The sequence below is a fragment of the Triturus cristatus genome, chromosome 2_1 (assembly GCF_964204655.1).
Source record: "Triturus cristatus chromosome 2_1, aTriCri1.1, whole genome shotgun sequence".
NCBI classification, from domain to species: domain Eukaryota; kingdom Metazoa; phylum Chordata; class Amphibia; order Caudata; family Salamandridae; genus Triturus; species Triturus cristatus.
The window spans coordinates 84,751,130-84,771,830 of record NC_140581.1 but is presented as its reverse complement, the minus strand read 5'-3'; the positions used below and the strand labels follow the sequence as shown (position 1 = coordinate 84,771,830).

The following is a 20,701-nucleotide window of genomic DNA, read 5'->3' as shown; positions in this document are numbered from 1 at the left end:
GTATATGTTTAGATGCTGTAAATGCATCCGGCGTAGTCGAAATTCATGTATGTGTTGCACCACAGAGCTCACAAATGCCAAACTATCCCAGATATACAATGTCAAAACATTGACATTTAGGCATATAGTAGCACAGAAAAGCAGACCAACAAGCATCAGACCTCAAGTGGGAGGCCCAGGGCAAAGGAATTGTGAGGCCTGTTATGGTATAAAATCGAAAAAGTCACTAATCTACTCAAAATCAGCACTCTACACCTGCTAGTGAAACCCTTTTAAAATTTCTACATATGAAGACTCAGGAGACCTGCATCTCTGTGCAAAAAGTAGTATTGTAATACAATAATTTTCTCTCACCTCCCTCTGAGAGGTAGAACAGCTTCTCAGTTCAAATTGGGGAATCACAGTGGCATGATTCACAGTAGCATGAAGGCCCAGGGAGATTTACTGCATGGTTACTGTGCTACCTCAATATACTCTATGAAGATGAATGGAGAGACAGTTGTGGGACATAGACATCATGGGACACTCCTGACTTCCTTCAAAAGTTAGTTCCATGCACAGACAGTTACTTTGTGGTAAATACCACATTGTAAGAATCTTCACATGCCCTATGCCCTGGCACTGCAGGGGGGGTCTGAGGGTCCCTGTGAAGGTGATTATAATATAACATTGCTCCCATTCTAACTAGAGCCCTCAAGCACCAGAGAGGCAATACACACAAGACATGAAGCAATAATTTTACCTGCTGCTCTGTGTCTCTCTGTGGCCTATTCATACAGTTAGTGTGTGCACAGGAAACGGTGTATGTGCAAGTCATGAGCCTGCTCTTCTTTTGCTAAAGCGACCATGAGACACATTAACCTTAAAATAAACTGGACTGATTCTCAGCACCATAGCTACCACCTGTCACAACCCATGGGACTCTGAAAAGGCCCCAAAAGATTCCTATGTGGACGATACCTTTGAAGAGAGTTCCTCTCTAAGTTACATCATTCAGAAGAACCATCACCCAGGCTAGATTAAGTGTTCCTAAACCACTTGGCCTCCGATGTGTTTCCGCTGCTCAGTTATTGTAGGCAGAGTAGAAGAGTCCATCTGTGCTAAGTCTTTCACGCCTGCCTTTGATAACATGATTGGTAGGGTCACCGTCCACTCATTCTCTTTATATGGCCATAGGCTTGCCCAAATGTCCAGGCGACCAGTCCATACCTACATCCTTTTGGATTGTGCAGAGCTCTGGGCTCCAACCTCCCAGTTCCATGCCCTGGTGTCAAGGCTCTCACCCCCCAAGAGGTCTTCTAAGCTTCCAGTTAGGGGAGCGTAGGGGTCATGGTGCACTCTTTGTGACCTTATTCATTAGTGGCTTTGATATAGAAAATCACCAACAGCAGCTCAGCAGACTGCTTCAGATTTCATAAAGGAAGAGGAAGGGACACTGGCAAGGGTGCTCTGTGTTTTTTCTTGGCTTAATCCACTGCATTAACTGCTCACAACCCAACTTCCTCTCTTACTCCTTGACTTAATGCTTATCTGTGACCATGACACTATTCTCCTGAGGCGAAAAGCCGGGAGTGCATTTTAGCCTGTGAAATTTTTAAAAGACTGTGTGTATTATTGTAACTTACGTGATTTGTTCCTTGAACCTCATTGGGGCCATACCACGATTCCATCTTTCTCCGTGCAGCGAATTTAGCGCTGACACGGGGCCACCAGGAAAAAAGCCAAACACCCCGACGCCATTACCGGCGAGCACGCTGGCCACGCCCCTCTTAGAGGCCACGCCCCCCGCCCATCCTATTTAGCGTCGTTGACAACGAGCGCAGCTCAGACACTATTCTCCTGAGGCGAAAAGCCGCGAGTGCATTTTAGCCTGTGAAATTTTTAAAAGACTGTGTGTATTATTGTAATTTACGTGATTTGTTCCTTGAACCTCATTGGGGCCATACCACGATTCCATCTTTCTCCGTGCCGCGGATTTAGCGCTGACATGGGGCCACCAGGAAAAAAGCCAAGCACCCTGACGCCATTACCGGCGTGCACGCTGCCCACGCCCCTCTTAGAGGCCACGCCCCCCGCCCATCCTATTTAGCGTCGTTGACAACGAGCGCAGCTCAGACACTATTCTCCTGAGGCGAAAAGCCGGGAGTGCATTTTAGCCTGTGAAATTTTTAAAAGACTGTGTGTATTATTGTAACTTACGTGATTTGTTCCTTGAACCTCATTGGGGCCATACCACGATTCCATCTTTCTCCGTGCAGCGGATTTAGCGCTGACACGGGGCCACCAGGAAAAAAGCCAAACACCCCGACGCCATTACCGGCGAGCACGCTGGCCACGCCCCTCTTAGAGGCCACGCCCCTCCCTGCCGTCCTCCTGCACACATAAAATGTGTATCTTCAGGACGCGCAGCGGACGAGCGCAGCGGGCGCGCCGTCAGCGTGCCGAAGGCGCGCTTAGGGCAAGCCCGTCTGCGCCCGTCCGCGACAGGCCGGGACCAGGGACCATGTCCCCTGGTCCCTCTATCACCTATTCTAGAGATGCCCTTCTTAGTCTCCGACCAGCACACTGTTCACACAGTCTGCCTCTGAGTTGTCATCTGGCCCCTATCACTTGTTTCATTTGCAACCTGTCTCTTCTTTCCCTCCCCTCACTAACCAACACTACGAACGGTAATTTCCCTTTCTCCCAACCCTGGTCTACACATATTAAACCTCCACAAACTTTTTCGTTTCTCAGTCTTAACTGTAGGTCTCTAGTGAAACACAAAAGAGACATCTTTGATCTTCTTATTTCTATCCAACCAACGGCTTTATTTCTCACTGAAACATGGCTTAAAGATCACTCTGGTCCTGATATTGCATCCGCCCTCCCTGACAACTACACCTACATCGGAAAGAACCGAGTGGGTAAAGAGGGTGGTGGCATCGCCATAATCTTTAACAGATTATATTCTTGTAAATGGGAGGACTTTGACATACCGAATAGTGAGGCAGGATATTCTAAACTTCTGCTATCCCCTAATTTTACTTTCTCTGGGATGCTCGTCTATCGTTCACCTGGCTCCGCCAGTTCGTGGGCAACTGCCCTTCCCGAGCTCATTGCTCCTCTATTACAGGACTCCACGAATTTTACGATTATTGGTGATTTAAACTTGCACTTTAATGATTTATCCTGCTCAATTTCATCCAATCTTCTTCAGGACCTAGCAGCTCTTAATATCACCCTACATAATTCTGGCGCCACCCATAAAGCTGGGAATCTTCTTGACCCTATTCTTTCTAATCTTGAAGCTATTGTATGCAGCCCATCTCTACCTCTCTTATGGTCAGACCATTACTTGGTGACTTTTTCTGTCACCACTAACTGTTCATCCAGCTTTCCCCTGGTCCTTACCGAATCTCGACCTTTCAGAAAATGGACTAATCTGGACCCCACAAAATTCAACACTTATCTCAAGAATACTATACCTTGTACTGAAGTAAACATCACTGAAGCAAACTCCCTAGTTAACACCTGGCTAACTGAAGCTGTTAATATATGTCTACCTCTGCAAAATAAAAAGCATAACCAGCACCGCCCTCCTGCGCCCTGGTTCACAGATGCATTGAAAAAAGAAAAAACACTATGCAAAAATCTTGAGCGCAAGAGGCGCATTTACTATGACACAAGCTCTAAACAGCGATACAAGACTGCCTTAAATAATTATCATACACTCTGCAGAACTGCAAAAAAAGACTACATTAACATCACAATACTTGAGGCTCAGAATCGCCCCAAGGCCCTTTTCAAGTCTGTACAAGGATTATCGGGAGCAGCATGTCAACCTAAATCGCCCTGCTTAGATGTTTCTCAATGCAATTCCCTAGCTGAATTTTTTATTTCTAAAATTGACTCCATTTATGCTGATTTTGACAAACCTTTTTCCCCTTCTCCTTCTCCAAAATTACCCGATGCAGTCACCTTATGTATCCCAGAGGCACCTATAGATAAACTCACTACTCTTTTGCAACTGAGTAACTCCAACAACAGGTCGGCTTCTACAATCTCTTCTGAACCTGAATATTTAGAGGAAATTTATACTCCACCTGCCCAGCAAATTAGTACTTGGACCCCTCTCAACAGCTTCTCACTCACCAATATCTTAAACAATATTAAGTCTGGTTCTCCGCTGGACCCTCTTCCCCCTCAAATATTAAAAACTCTGGACACTCCTGCTCTTAATATTATTCTGGACTTACTTAATGTCTCTCTCAGAGAAGCCAAGGTCCCCTCCACATGGAAACATGCTATGATCAAGCCACTACTAAAAAAGGCTAATGCTGACATCAACAATCTATCCAATTTTCGGCCCATTTCTCTCCTCCCTGTTTTCTCAAAAATACTAGAAAAGCATATTATCACACAACTTACTCAACATGTTGAATCCAATAAGATCCTCCATCCATCTCAGTCTGGTTTTAGATCCGGTTTTTCAACTGAATCTACCTTGCTGGGGGTTTCAGAAACCATTCGCTGTCGGGTGGATGAGGGGGAGACCGTGGCACTCATTCTACTCGATCTGAGTGCCGCTTTTGACACGGTCTCCCACCCCATACTCATTGACACTCTTATATCATCTGGCATTACCGGCTTAGCCCTCAATTGGCTCATTAGCTTTCTCTCAGACCGCACTTTTCAAGTTTTCTCCCCTTCCTCTGCCTCGCAAATCTATAAATCAGCGCATGGTGTTCCCCAGGGTTCCATCTTAAGTCCCCTACTTTTCAATTTGTACGTCAGTTCCCTGGCCTACATTGCAGAACAGGCAGGGTTAACCATCTACTCATACGCTGATGATACACAGATCATCTACTCTCTCTCAACTAGTTCCCATTCCACCCCTTCCTCTCTTTGTACAGGTCTTAATAACATCGCCAAGTGGATGCACAAAAACAAACTTAAGCTGAATGGGGGGAAAACAGAGCTTCTTCTATTTGGCAAAAACAATACCCTGTGGGGCCCCCAACATTGGCCTGCACAAATGGGTAAGCTCCCCACACCATCTAAAACAGCTCGTAATCTGGGCATCACTTTCGATGATCAACTTTCCATGAAACATCATGTGGTAAAAATCTCCTCCACCTGCATTACCATCATCAAGTGGCTTCGCAAAATCATTGGGATGCTCCCTCAGGAGACCCAAAAAACCGTAGTCCAGGCCTTAATCACCTCTAGACTGGACTACGGTAACATTCTTCTCCTGGGGGCGTGCAAAGAGGTAACCAGAAAATTGCAGATAGTTCAAAACATGGCGGCTCGGCTGCTCTGTAAATTGCCTCACTTATCTCCCACCTCTAATTCACTTCGTAAACTGCATTGGTTACGTATTGAAAACCGCCATAAATTTAAGGCCCTGTGCTATATGCACAGAATAAACACAGGTCATGCCCCCTCATATCTCAGTACCTTGGTGCATCGATACAGCCCTGCCCGGACCCTTCGATCTTCTAACCAGCATAGGTTCCAAGTCCCTAGAGTCAAGAGAGCCAGGATGGGAGGGCATTCCTTTTCCGTCCTGGCTCCATCCCTCTGGAACTCTCTTCCTTTATCTTTCCGCATAGAACCCTGTTATCTCAAATTTCGTAAGGAAGTTAAGACCTGGTTATTTAACCAATAATGCTTTTGTCTCTAGCGCCGGGAAACCTCCGGGTAGCTGCGCGCTTTATAAGCTTAAATATAATAATAATAATGTACAGTGCTCTGCTGTCTTTTGGCTGGGTTAGCACTCTATAAATACCTTATACATGCATACAAACATACATACGTACAATCCGGTTGGATCATTGTGAGCTATTGGGGCATTCCTGTTTTTTCGGTAGAAGCTCGATAATGTGCAACAAATCATTGATAAAATTACATTTACCATCATTATTTGGAAAACAAACTAGTGCCTTCACCTCAGTCAGTATATCAAATTAGATAAATGTTATTGTTTAGTGTGACATAAAACCTTTTCAGTGTACAACCAACAAATGCAAACAAACAATAAACACATTATATAGCAAAATCCATCAATTTATAATTATTATGATGAATTAAGGGGATTAACATAGTTGTCCTAGCATGATGGACAGAGTATATTGTCACCGGTTGGTGTAAGTGGAAAAGGGCAAATTTCCAACTAGGTGAGCATGACTATGTGTAGCCCAAAGAGGCAGAGAAAAGTAATGCTCTGACATTGCTTAGTCTAATTTTCTGTACAAATATTAGCGGATCTTCCCTGACCACAAGGACACTTGTATCAATCATGTTTAGCAAGCAATGGCAAAGCCAATATATCTAGACTTCATGTGACAACCATGCAGAAGTTATATATTAGTTATTTCAGTTCTTCGCAGTGTGGTAGGAGTGAAGTAGTGTTGATAGTGTGGTAATAGTTGTGATGTGATGAAGGTGTTGTTTTTGGGGTTATTGGTATTAGTGATATTGGTGGTGATGGCAGAGTCGGTGGCATATTTGCTTGTTGTGTTATGTTAACAGTGATTTGTTTAGCACTGCATTGCCAATAGTATGGTATTGCAGCACTGTCAGATTTGGGCACCTATTGGCGGTGGAGCAATCTTGTTTTGGGAATTGGTGATCGCGGTATTGACATTGGTGGGTGGTGGCATTTGTAGGTAGTATTGGTTGTAGGGGTATTAGTGATGCTGATGGTAGTGGTGTGCAAACGGTCAATGTTTCAAGCTAGTGCCTCAAAATTGCTGATCCAAATATGCCAATTGCTGGATCAAGGTGACGCAAAGACCACTCTACGTTCAAGTTCAAAATCTCTTTACTTAGGTCGCCAGGGCCATATAAGAACAATTCATACGTGGAGAGGTGTGGCTCACTGGTTAGAGGCGGCAGATCCGCAAGCAGAGAATCGGCCAGGGACCAGGGTTCAATTCCCGACGCGGCAGGGTCGTGGACCAGGGTCAAAACGGACTCGATAATTCTCGCCTCGGTACCTACTCTAACCAGGAACACACTCGGCAACTCTGGGCATTAGCTTGCCTCATCTCCACAACGGCCCCCCACATTCGCCGGGGATGCCTGGTTTCACCTTGGAGATACCCTGGAGGTACCATCTCACAGGGATAGCCAGGACGGGTTCCCCAGCGGTCTACAGCGCCAGGACGCCTCAGGGCAGCAGTGCGCTTTACAAGACACATACATTTACATACATACATTTACATACGCAGTAAAACAATTAAATTACATCAATTTTCCTAAAATCATATAGGATATATATCTACACACAATTGTGAATGGATATATATAAATAAAACATATCGTTAAAAAAATTGAGTATTGCAAGAAATAACCCAGATAGGGCACGTATAAGACAAACTGAGAGTTGGATCGTTAGACAGGTGATCAAACTAGGGCTTTCTTGCGTAGCACCCACATTGCACCCAAATATTTTGCGACAGAAATGGCTAGTGGTATAGAGGAATCTGATCTGGGAATATGGAGGGCATACTGATGATTTTGTGCACCTAGTGATCTACATATCAGTGCCAGCAATTTGTGCCAGGCGGATGAATAGCCTGGATAGACGAACATAGCTTGTGAAACACTTTCCATCTGGTGGTTAAACGAAGGGCAGGTGCTACTTCCTTCGCCCTTCCAACCTGCAGTGAATGACCTAAGGGGCAGGGTACCTATAAAAAACTGGAAATAAAGTTTCCTATGTCGTGAGACCGTAATTACATCTCAGAATAGTTCCCACCCCCACCGTATCTTGATGTCCATATAGTAGCTTGTCACCTTAGCAGTAGCTGATTTCCGAACAATCTCGTCATCTACTTGTGACCCTTTTTTCAATTTGAGCACATCTTTGGATGGAAAAACAGATGTGTTGGGTTGGTTCCACAAATCATGAAAGACTAATGAATGCAAGGCTGATTTCATATTTGAAAGCCATGGAATTGAGGTAAATTGGTCAGCCTTCATGACATCCCTTAGGCTACCAGTATATTGTGCAAGCTTAGGAGTGGTCCACAAGCGCCTCCAGTACAACAATGGCTGTAAAAAAAATGTGTATGTGGCCCTTGCAACCCCTAGGTCACTGATGGGAAGGAAGTTAAATTCCTAAGAAACTTGTTCTCAGATTTTGTGATGTCATCATGTTTGGTAAATCCCCACAGCTGAGCCCCGTACAGGGTTGAGCCCAGACACTTGACATCATAAACTTTAAGTGCAGGAGTAATGGGAAAACTCCTTGAATATTGCGCCAGAGATCTGCTTTACCTTGGTTGTAGCCTTGCTAATGTGTGGTTGCCAAGACATACCCTTAGCTAAGATAACCTATAGGTATGTAAAGGAGTTGACGTGTTCGAGAGAGGTTCCTCCCAGGATTAATTTGATTTTAACAGATTTAGGCTGGCTGAAGGACATCACCTTAGTCTTTGAAGTGTTAATTTCCAAGTCCTGATCCTCACAGAATTCGTTAAAATGATCCAAACATTTTTGGAGGCCTGACGAAGTTGTGGAAATCAACAAAGTGTTGTCAGCAAATAAGAGGACTGGACTTTTAAAACCTGCCAACGATGGGCCGTCTACCTCCAGTTGAGCCAAAATGAAAGCAATGTCATTCATAAAAAGGTCAAACACAGTTGGTGCCAGCACACATCCCTGTCGAACGCCTTTGCAGACAGGTGCTCTTTCTGTCAACTGGGTCTGGTCACCTCCCCACCTAATTTGTGCATGGTTGCCTTCAAGTAAGTGGATTAAAAGAGTTAACAACCGAGGGGCATGTGGAAAGCGGCCAGAGTGCTTCACAGTTTCGATATAGAAATCATATCAAAGGCCGAGTTTAGGTTGACAAACATGACATACAGGCTGCCACCATGGATCAGTACAGTTCTCCAATATATTAACATTAACCAAAAAATCTGGTTAATAGTTGAAACCTTAGTGTGGAAGCCAGCTTCAAAGGGGTTTAGTATATTATTCTCATCTATCTAATGTTGTATCTTGTTAAATAGTGACCGGCCAAAATATTTCTGAATGCAATCTGAGGCTTATTGGCCTATAATTAGATGGTGAGGAACGGTTGCCTTTTTTAAATATGGGTAGGACTATAGCACCTTTCCATGAATCAGGAATAGGGGCCCCTGCTGCAATTGCATTAGCCAAGGCTAAAATGTACTCGGACCACGGTTCTATGTCATTTAAAAAGATAATGGCAGGAATGCCATCCGAGCCAGCTGCACGCCCACGTGAAGAAGAATTAAGGGCCTGAATAATATCTGCAATTTCGAACATCGGCATGTTACTAGATGTTATCTGGATTGGTGTCAAAGCTGCTGATGTTGTAAACTCCACAGAATCAACAGCATATAAACTACCAAAGTATTTTACCCAATCGAAAGTTGCCACAATATTATCCAACTCTAAGTATATTGTAGGCATTAGGGGGCACATGTACAACCATTTTTAACGGTTGCATACTGAGGATCAGGCCGTTTGTGACCGCTAAAACGACTTGCAGAATGTGCCAACCCTACTTTTTTTGAGTTGGTAACCCATTACCGGATGTATGATGTTACAACGCATGCTTTTACAACGCATGCTGTTACAACAAATTTTTTACAACGCAAATGCTGTGACAACGCAAGTCTTTACAACGCAAGTCTTTACATCGACTTGCAGTAGATGGCGTGCTAACATTAAAAAAGGGTAATTTACTATTTTAACTCCAGTCCACGTTGCAGTAGGGAAGGTGTTTGGATAGTAAACTACACTATTTTTAATGTTAGCACGCCATCTAGTGCAAGTCGATGTAAAGACTTGCGTTGTAATGGCATGCGTTGTCACAGCATTTGCGTTGTAACAGTTTCGTTGTAATGGCAGTGCGTTGTAAAAGTTGCGTTGTAATGGTTGTTCACCCCCATTACCAGCTCGCAAAATAGAGTTTGCAAGTTGGTATTAGGAAGGGGCATGCTAAGGGCAGGGGCATGTAGGAATGTTTTGTAACTGGAAGGTGGTCGCAAAACATTCCTGTTTTACTGACTCCATTGTAGGAGGTGGTAACCCATTCCATTCTCAAATGGAAGGGGTTTCCAAGGGACCCCTTCCCCTTTGTGAATGTGGGCGCCAACATTTTTTTTTAAGAGCAGGAAGTGGTCCCACAGACCATTGCCTACTCTTAAAAAATCAAAAGGTAGCTTTTCATTTTTATTTTTTAAATGCAGCCTGTTTTCCTTTGAGGAAAACGGGCTGCATTAAAAAAAAATACTTTATTTAAAAAGAAATAACAGACATTGTGGTCTGCTGACCCCAGCAAACCACCATCCCTGTGATTACAGGCCATTCCCAATGGGTGTCAAATTGCGACCTGCCTCTTGAATATTGATGAGGTAAGTCAAATGCAACCCCAATTGGGAATCATCACATGTGCCTGAGACACATTAGTACATTTCATTCCTTTTGCAAGTCCCTAATTGCGAGTTGCAAAAAGTCGCAATTAGAGACTTGCAAAATGAAATGGTCGTACATCTGGCCCTAGGTCTTGCATTCTGACTGTGCTTACAACCCAGACCTGAAAATGGTATGTTTGTCAGGGATTATTAAATAGACTGATATGGTTTGACAATGCTATGTTAACCTATTATTTTGTTAAACTATATAGCTCGCTGCACCTTGTTCTTCTGCATTTAGGCGCCTCTCCAGGAGTATCCTAGGGCAACACACAGAAACTATGTGCTGGTAGGAAAAAACAACACAGATCCTTTTTCTGCTTGTGCTATATGAAATTGAAAAAAAGTATTTTGCTTTAGTCCATATTACCGAAAGATTTTAGATCCAGGACAAAAATTTTGGAAAATATTGTTGAAACTATAAGCAGCACATAATTTGTTTGTATATCCTTTTAAATATGAATAACAATGTCAGGGAATAGTTCTTAATTACAAAATAATTATTTTAATGCTAAAGATTCAATAGATTAAGAGATATTCTTGCTCTTTCTAATAAAACACGGCACAATACAATTGTGTCTCAAAGCTCATCAGTATAGGCAATTCCAAAGTGGAGAAAGTAGCGTAATTTCAGTTTGTTCCAGTTTCCTCTCTTTTCCAGTCTACATTGTAAAAGCAGACAAATAATACCTAATTTGTTCCAACATACTTTACATCATGAAATTTTCTCCTTCATGTGATTTGCTTCATGTAATTTTGGTCATCAATCTGAAATTCTGCTCCACCAAACAACATTTAAGTAATTACATCTCAGAGATCCTCTTCTCTCCTGGCTTTTCAAAAATGCCTAGGAATATCATAACGTCTGAGCCTTGACTGCAAACCCTGAACCTTATCAATTAAAAGCATCACAGTTTTAGGATGGGCACTATTAAACCAGATCTGCTCTTCTTCGCAAACAACCCACCTGTCTGAACATACACTTTATGCTGTTTTTTTAGGGCTCGCGCCCTGCGTTGCACTGTGCAACAGTGCTTGCACAGGCGAGAGTCCTTTTGTCCGGAGTTCCGAAATGGACCCTGGAATTGTACACGCTGGTGCGTGTGTTTTTAGTGTTGTCTTCCTTTATTGGGCTATGAGTGTGTGTGTTTTTTTAACAGAGCACGCAATAGGCCAAAGGCGGGCGCATTGCTCTGCCCACGGCCTATTGGTGTCTGTTACGCGCACCAAAGCCCATGTGGTTTCAATTATCGTGCCCAAACACGGGCGCGATAATTGAAACCATAGTACCCCCAGGGGCACCCCGCTTTCCCCCCTCCCCCAAATTAGGTTACTCAAAGAAGACACAAGAAACAGTTGTAAGTGGGTAACAAATGCTGCAGGTTTTATTACATAATTCCAGGATATGTAATAGGTGGGTTATCTTACGGGTGATCCAAGGGCAGGCGGCCATCTACTTCACCTGCCCCGCCTGATGAGCCGGGCAGCACGGGAACGACCCGCAAGTGCTGCCCCCCAAGTGATTCTTTTTTCGATCACGTGCCGTTGAGATTCTACTCACACCCCCCCTCTCGGGGCGGAGCGTCGCATAGCAAGCCCCCGGTTGTTCAGGCCCACAACCGCCCGCAGGCCTAGCGGGGCGCCGACCGGCTTCCGGGACCTCTCTGGAGGCTCCTCGTTTTGGCTCAGGCACCACGTGGTGCCGCGCAGAGGTACCCTTTGTACCGGCCTGCTTCCAGATCGCCCTGTAACTCCGCCACAGCCCTGGAGGCGGCTAACCGTCGCAGCCAGGGCCCCCCACCAACCCGCTATAGTCTTACCAGCACCTCTCCTATCTAGGGCTTCCTGCAACTAGCTGGAAGGGAACCATCCCTGCAGACAGAAGGGTTTGACATTCTGCCACCTCAAGACAGTTTGACAGTGCTCGCGGGACTCAAACCCTGTGAGATCCCTTATAACCACAGGCCCAAGACATACCAGTGAGCTATAGCTCCTGGATTGTAGATGGCCCCATCTATGTCCCCAATCCCTAGATGCTATCCCAATCGGATAGGGTCTGTTGAAATAGAGGGGCCTGTGAAGATGTGCGATAACTATTCGCCCCCCAGCGGGAAGGTTACACCTATTCACAATCCCGGGCCTGCCCGCTTTGACTATTATGACGAGAAGGGTTACTTAACATTTGTACAGTCCCCTCAGATAGTTAACCTGGGGCACGGGAGTGCACCTCACTGCCAGCGCGTGACCATGGGCAAGGGGCGACTCTTGCCCCTGCCCACCATCCCTTATACCTTATAGGAATTATGCCACTACGGATCCCTCAGTGATGATCCCTTAGGTATACCAGCTACGGGAATCTGTTTGGCTTAAGCGTTGCGCGCGGTCATAATGTCCCCTTGTGTTTGCCCCGCTGACACCCCAGATATTGGGACAGCAGCACCAGTCTCCTGCAGCTGCCGTACGCGACCAGTGATTCCGGTGGGGAGTGCCACCAACCGCAATGGTCCTCCAAGCATTACGGAAAGCCCATTTTTACCCGGGCCTCTCTCCAATTGATGGTGATTACACCCAGCTGAAGGCCAGAGGCCCGCCTAAGGAGCCTATTCACTTGTTTTGCTACCCGGCTCCCTTGTGGGAGGGCCACAGAGTTAGGGCAACGCGTGTGCTCCCAGGGCACGGTGCTGCTGGAAAGCAGATATCTGATACTAAAACGCTGATACCTTACCTGTTGCTAAATGCCCTGCTGCAGGGAGTTTCCCAAGAACCGTAGACTTCGCGGTCCCACCTAACTTGATCCCATCACCTGGGGGGGACCCAGTGGTGGCAGGACCTGCATGGTAACTCCATCCCGGCGTAGCTATCGCTTATTTGTGCCGCCGAAGCAGGCCATGCCCCCTTAGTCTCAAGTTCTACCCCTAGAGGATAACCTTGGGAGCAGACAAGTCTGTGGGAACCAACCGGAAACTTTGGTGCAAATACCGGCCCTATTCTGAGCGTAGCGAGTGCTGCACGGTCAATAATGCCCTGATGCCCTGGGGCTCTACGTGGTCTTTACCAAACTTTGAACGACCGCACACTTGCTATATAACAACCATACCACCCACCAGCCGGGTGGAAGGTCTTCATCGAAGCAACCCGAAATCTGTCTTTGGTTGCAGGGGAATGCCCCCCAAAGTACATCTGGACCTATTCCTATATGGTTCCTTCAGCTACTCCTCCTGCAGGCCTAACTCTTGGTTATGGTGCCCAGCTCAGTGTTCTGCAGGCCAATCGGCTTAACCATGAACTATCGGTCGATTTGAGACAGAGGTAAACCACGGGTTGCAATCCGCTCGCGAGCGGCGCACCCGCAACCACTTGGACAATCACGCCGGTAACCTTGTGCCGTGATTTAGGCCCTAGTGATGCGCTATGTGGTGACCACTTATTCTTTTGCCGCTATGTCAGTGCGTCCCCGAATTCAATGCGATTGGGGCGCTGAGCTGCACCCATATCTAACCCATCTAGTGGCTCAATCCAGACTTCCTTTAGCATTAGATAATAACTACCATTCTATCGCGGTTGCGTTGCCTTGCCCGACTAGGCACCCACCCGGGTGTCTAGGTTACAATTTGATATGTGTGAGTTCCCCATGTCAGTGACCATTGAAGGCGGCCCACATAAGCATGTTGGCGGGGCCAAGTTGCGGGCTTAAGCATACCTCTTTTAGACTGTCGTCAGCGACCCGTGTTTAACTGTTACTAACATGGCAATGACAGTTCTACGTTAGGACTATCCCCACACTGGTCCGCCCTGCCCAAGGACTGATGCACCTGGGAGGGCGAGGCCGTAAGCAATGGGGGTGGGTAACGAGACAACAACAATGACAAGCGACCCAAGCCCCCTTTCAGCAAAAGGTTGGAGACGAGCGACACGTGGTCACGTGTGGTCAGGATCGGACTGCGCGACCCTTACTGTAATTAGCCCTTATATGTCGCGCGAACTCGACCCGAAGGTAATGGCGCGCCGTTCATGAGCACCGTATATACATACATCATCAGGCACGTGGATAATAATTATCTGGCCAGAGTCACCGCGTGACCCGCCCGAAGGTGTTGGGAGTGCAGAACATGAGCCCCGTATTTACATACCTTATTCGGGCACGGTCGATTAGTGATTAGCTCAAACCGTACTGCGCACCAAATAATTAGAGCGCCGGACACAAGCACCGACCAAATAACCCGTTCCGGTGCAGGAGGAGTCGTAATGCCCGGCATCGCCTAATGCGCGCGAATGTGGGCACAAGCAACTTCTTGTGAGTAATACATGTACCTGTATCATGTGTCTGCATCATAGGAAGCCAGCCACCACATGTTGCCTATTTATCTAGCGCGCGCTCGACCGAAAGGTATTGGTGCAAATTTTGTGAACAATGCCTGCACTTGTATCAAGTATCTGCCTTATAGGAAGCCAGCACATACATGTTGCATATTTGTGTCGCGCAAACTCGACGCCAAAGGCATTGAAGCGCTGTATATGAGCACCGTACTTACACAAGCCGACACGGGGAGAATAGGGGATTCGTACCATATAACACGAACGCCGTGCCCGGCCACACGAGCACCGCACCAGATTAACCCTTGAGGAGCGGGGGGGATTAGTAATACCCGTAATCGCGTGATGTGGACAGTGCATGTCTTGGTATCATGTGTCCGCCTTATAGGAAGCCTGCAATTACATGATGAATAGTTATATCGCGCGAACCTGACCGGAAGGCATTGGAGCACTTTAACATGAGCACCGTATTTATATTACCTCTTCAGGCAGGGGGTGTTTACGACATTCATACCATATTACCCGCTCCCCGACCGAACCGCGCGAGTCCCGCACCAGATTCTCCATTGAGGTGCGGGGGGGTTTATTAATGCCAGTAATCGCATATGTGAAAATTGCATGCACTTGTATTATTTATCTGCCTTATAGGAAGCCAGCAATACATGTTGCATAATTATATAGCGCAAGCTGACGGTGTTGGAGCGCCTTACCTGAGCACCCTATTTACATTACACATTCAAGCACGGGGAGCTTACAAGATTCGTATCATACTAAACGATCCCCGTGCCAGGTCCATTGCGCCTGCCGCACGCAGCCCACTGCATGCCCCCCCACCCTCAACGGCAGCGTAGCCGACGGGAGGGGGGGCGATAACCTTAACCAGGGAGCGCCACATGTGTTGCACCTCCCGCGATCAGCAGGGACCCAGGCAGCTCCCAGCCGTGCAGTGCTGGTGTTTTGGGGCCGTGAACCCACGCTAGTCTCCTACGTGCTCGAGTATATGGAGCAAAATCTTGCGAGCCATGCATGTACTGGTATCATGGATCTGCCTATATAGGCAGCCCTCAATTACATGTTGCATATTTATATAGCGCGAGATCGACCTGAAGGTATTGGAGCGCTTTACATGGGTGCCCTATTTACGTTACACATCCAGGCACTGTGCTTAATTCAAAATACAATATTACGTGATCGAGTGTAACAGATAACACGAGCACCGCACCCGATTATCCAGTGAGGTGCGGGGGGTATAGTAATGGCCGAATGCGGACGCAACCCCGCGGGCCGGACTGGTTACCCTAAACCAACCGCCAACTCACAGGTTACAACGCCTACCCCTTGCCCCCGCTCGCCCCAGCCGCGTGGAATACCGAAATTCCTTCAAACCTGTACTGTGCGCGAAAACCCTAAAGCGCCGGGCACTAGCACCGCCCATTCCGGAGCAGGGGGTGTCATACTGGCCGAAATCACCAAGGATGGGGCGCACCACGAATGCAGATGGGCATAAAAGGATGGGCATGGCCCCCATGCGGACCACCCTGATTCATTTGCTTTTATGGAATGGTCAAAAAATGATCGAATAAACTATAACTACTACTTCTACTAGTCCCTTTGCAGGCTGACTCGTCAACAGTCTGCATTAAATCACAAAGTAGAGACTGTTGATTTCACCCACGACCCAAAAATGTACATCTTAGCGTCCAACCATCACATCATAAAAAGTTGAATATTATGCATGTGCAGATGCAGATTTAAAGTGTATTGGGTTCCGAGTTGACAAGAAAGATTACAGCGATGTCACCTTCTATGCAGGCAATCCTTGGTCACCCCCTTTGCACAGCCCTTTCAGCGCCTTATATGTTTGATGGTACTAGTGTTTGAACACTACGCCCTCTAGCTACCAGGTTTGACGTTTTAGTTAGGTCTTTACAAAGGATATATGCCAAATAATCACTATTTTATTAACTACATCTTTTATCGCCACGTGAGATGAGATCTTATAAGGCAGTGAGTGGGGGTGGGCTCAGGCGCTTGGAGGAACATCAGGTATCATAGCGAGGCGGAGCACAGTTGCGGACACCATTCCTTTTATATCCTGCACAGGGAGATTAAGTGATTTGCCCATGATCACTGGGTTGTACAGCTCCATTGCCGAGGCTTGCAACCGGGTCCCCCCATTCTATAAAGACCGCCTGAGCCCGTAGGCCAACTACACCGATTCACCCCGTCACATGTTTCACCCCGCCGAGTGGCCGGTTGCCGTCGCTATGCACTATGCGCGTCATTCTTTTTAAGCCGCTAACACCTTGCATCCTGTGACATGTTGTTTTATGTCGCAGGAAAGTGTTTGCACGGCTGAAAGTTAGTTCTAAAACCCCTTTCAGGGCACAGAAAGATTAAGCAACCGACCTCGGGCGCGTTTACATGAGCCCGTATTAGTATTACGCCCGGCACGGGGAGCTCAGGAAAGCATGTAGGGTAGCCGAAAACTTGCATTTGTTATATCTGTAATAGTGCAGTTGTGTAAAGCACTAACTTGCCGGGATCCAATCAGGTATCAGGGCGCTTTACATAGCACCAGCTACGTTGCATGGGGACGCAACTTCCATATTATGTTGGGCACGGGGAGATTGTGATTTGCCCAGAATCACAGGAGGATCAGCGTCAAAACCGAACTCGAACCCCGGTCCCCAGACACACGCCTGCTAACATGGCTCGACACAATGGCCTCACTAAAAGGCACACTGTACTTCAACTAGCAAGGGAACGCACATCGCACCCAGTGCCCACTGAATGCAGTGGAACATAATTTGTGACTTGCAACCTCCGGCGGCGTAGCGACCTCGTTCAGGCTGTTACGGTCCCCCACTGCGGTGCCTGCTTGTCTGCCTGCAGTCCGTGTGCTAAACCCCAGCACATCGGAAACATTGCTGGTTCCGGACTCCCTGCCCTGCCCCTGGACCAGAGACTGAACTCCGGAGGGAGCCCGTGAGGGACCCGCTACACCCTGTCCCGTCCTCCCAGAAAGCACTGGTTAGCCCCAGAGGGAGGCCACGAGGGACTCGCTGACCCCCCGTCCTCCCCGAAAGCAATGACCCTCAGGAGCAGTCGTGTGGTGCTGTACACGAGCGCCGAAGACAGTGCCAAGGAGATGGAGCGCTGTGCATACGCCCCGTGAAAAATGGACCGGGGCACGTGAAGATGAATAATTCGCCCAAGACCACACTGACTGTGAAGTGGTGAAGTCGGGATTAGAACTGGAGTCTCCTAGTTCCCCAGGCAACTATTATCAACAAGACCACATCTCCTGTCAGGATCCCCCCCTTTCCTAATAGGCAAGTCCCCGTGAGCACCCGTGAAACATTGCACAGGATTGGGCACTAAACTTCAGCACCGATAGTTAATATTGCACAAGATCGGAGCGCTGCACCTGAGCCCGTGAAAGCGTTACATATGATTGGAGCGCCATACGTGCGCATCGGGAAAACATGGCACAGAATGAGAGCACAGAACAGAAACACCGAACCTAGGACAGTCTGGCACGGGTGGGTGCGTGCGTAAGCCCCGGCTCACAGAGAAGTGGACGCGCCCTGGCACCGAGCTCGGCAAGTTGAGCCGCCAACCCACATCCAGGCCCATCCCCCCCTAGTGCCGGGGGGCGGGACGAAGTGCTCACCCAGGCCATACCTAGCAGCCCGGAACCCCGCACCCGAGGCTTGTGCCACTAGCAAGGCACTGCTCTACGATACCAGATTGAAAGCATGACCGGGCACGGGTTTCCCAAGAAACAGCTGGCACAAAGCTGAGAAACCCTGGGCGCTTCTGTGATAATCCCGCGGCCCCTGAGAAACAGAACGGGGGGTGACTGGCCACGCGGTGTGCCACGGAATAGAATTTAAAACCACGTCTCCGTAGAGACAGAAACGTTTCCCCAGCGCCTTGGTTCTACCATAAATAGCAGCAGTGGTATTCAAAACCCACGTCTCCGTAGAGACAGAAACGTTTCCCCAGCGCCTTCGACCTCTCGACCACTTTACCATATGCGCATTTGCCCCCTGAGCTGTCCTGCCTGCAAGCCCTCTCGCGCCTCGCTGCGCCGTAAGTGCAGTCTGATATCCCCCGATCTAAGCGCCGACATGCCCCGTGAGTGGTGGGGGGTCGGGGGGGGTGCACCCGGAGACCGACCCAATACTCGCAACCGGCCGACAGTTCCCGCACACAAGGACGGGCGAAAATTCCCCCCCGGCCAAGACCCAGGAGAGGCTAGCCACCCAACGCTAAGCAGACGATGCTTATCAGCAATGTTGAATCGGGGTGGGGGGTGTCTGTACGCGCACGCCACGAACAACATCCCACACAAAGGCCCTGAGCCACCGTGGCCCAACTTGCGCCCTCCCCGCCCGCGGCCATCCGGGCCACAGGGCCCCGTCGACCTGGTACTGCCCAGGGACGGGGCCGGGGCGAGAAAGGTTAGGCAAGACTCACCTACGTATTGCAAATGGTGAGGGCGGGACCCGCGAGGCGATGACGACGGACCGATGCGGTGAGGAAAAGGCGAGGTGGGCGACAAAGAGGTCGCCAGTGAGGGTGGGGGAAGGCTAAATAGCCTTCCCCTCACCCCTGGGCCCGGAAGTGACGCGCATTGCGCGTCACTTCCGGCCCCCGACACGAAGGGGGGCAACAATCAGGATCCCTGCCCCCGCCCCCCCCCCAAGGAGGGAGTGGGGAGGGGTGACCGGGGCCCCGGGGCCACTAAGGCGCCGACCGCCGAGTGGCCCCCTGCGGGGGCCGCGGTCAGCGGCATATGGCTGGCTGTGGCGCACGTGTGTGCACCACTCATTCTTTGTGCCGTGTCCAATGCCTTCAGCCAGTCTTTACGGTTAATCAACAGCCCCTGGCATGCTGGGCTTTTTGAACGGAAGACAGAGCTTTTTGAACCCATGCTTCTCATGTTAAATATCAAAACTACAAGTCCTGGAATAAAACATGCTGTTGGCTGACAGGCCAGGCGTGGCTGTTGGTGTCACGCATGACGCGGAAGCACTTGGCACCTATTTTCAAGTAGTGTTTTCAGCTGCTCTTCATCTCCCATAGAGCGTGCCTGGTGTTAAATGATTCAGAAGTGTGTAAACAGGTGGTGCGCGAGCGCAGAAGAGCTCAGAGAACAGTTACCTTCCAGCTGCCACCTCCAGCCCAGGTCTTTCCTGGTAACTATGACGTTCCAAGGCTAAAAAGCGCCCCGAAGCTGCCCGCGGTTGCACACACGCCACATGAAAAGCCCCATTACAAAGAGCCACCGCGATAAATGCATGCGCAGAAGCCTCGTTCTACATAAACAGCGCCCAACTTGCGCCCAACTTGCGCCCTCCCCGCCCGCGGCCATCCGGGCCACAGGGCCCCGTCGACCTGGTACTGCCCAGGGACGGGGCCGGGGCGAGAAAGGTTAGGCAAGACTCACCTACGTATTGCAAATGGTGAGGGCGGGACCCGCGAGGCGATGACGACGGACCGATGCGGTGAGGAAAAGGCGAGGTGGGCGACAAAGAGGTCGCCAGTGAGGGTGGGGGAAGGCTAAATAGCCTTCCCCTCACCCCTGGGCCCGGAAGTGACGCGCATTGCGCATCACTTCCGGCCCCCGACACGAAGGGGGGCAACAATCAGGATCCCTGCCCCCGCCCCCCCCCCAAGGAGGGAGTGGGGAGGGGTGACCGGGGCCCCGGGGCCACTAAGGCGCCGACCGCCGAGTGGCCCCCTGCGGGGGCCGCGGTCAGCGGCATATGGCTGGCTGTGGCGCACGTGTGTGCACCACTCATTCTTTGTGCCGTGTCCAATGCCTTCAGCCAGTCTTTACGGTTAATCAACAGCCCCTGGCATGCTGGGCTTTTTGAACGGAAGACAGAGCTTTTTGAACCCATGCTTCTCATGTTAAATATCAAAACTACAAGTCC

General features: G+C 48.6%; 1 protein-coding gene across 1 annotated transcript in view; it reads left to right on the top strand.

Annotated features, from left to right (window-relative positions):
• LOC146863795 (complement factor H-like) overlaps positions 1 to 20,701 on the top strand; it is a 140,726-nt gene that overhangs the window by 18,551 nt on the left and 101,474 nt on the right. The gene's annotated exons all lie outside the window — the stretch shown is intronic.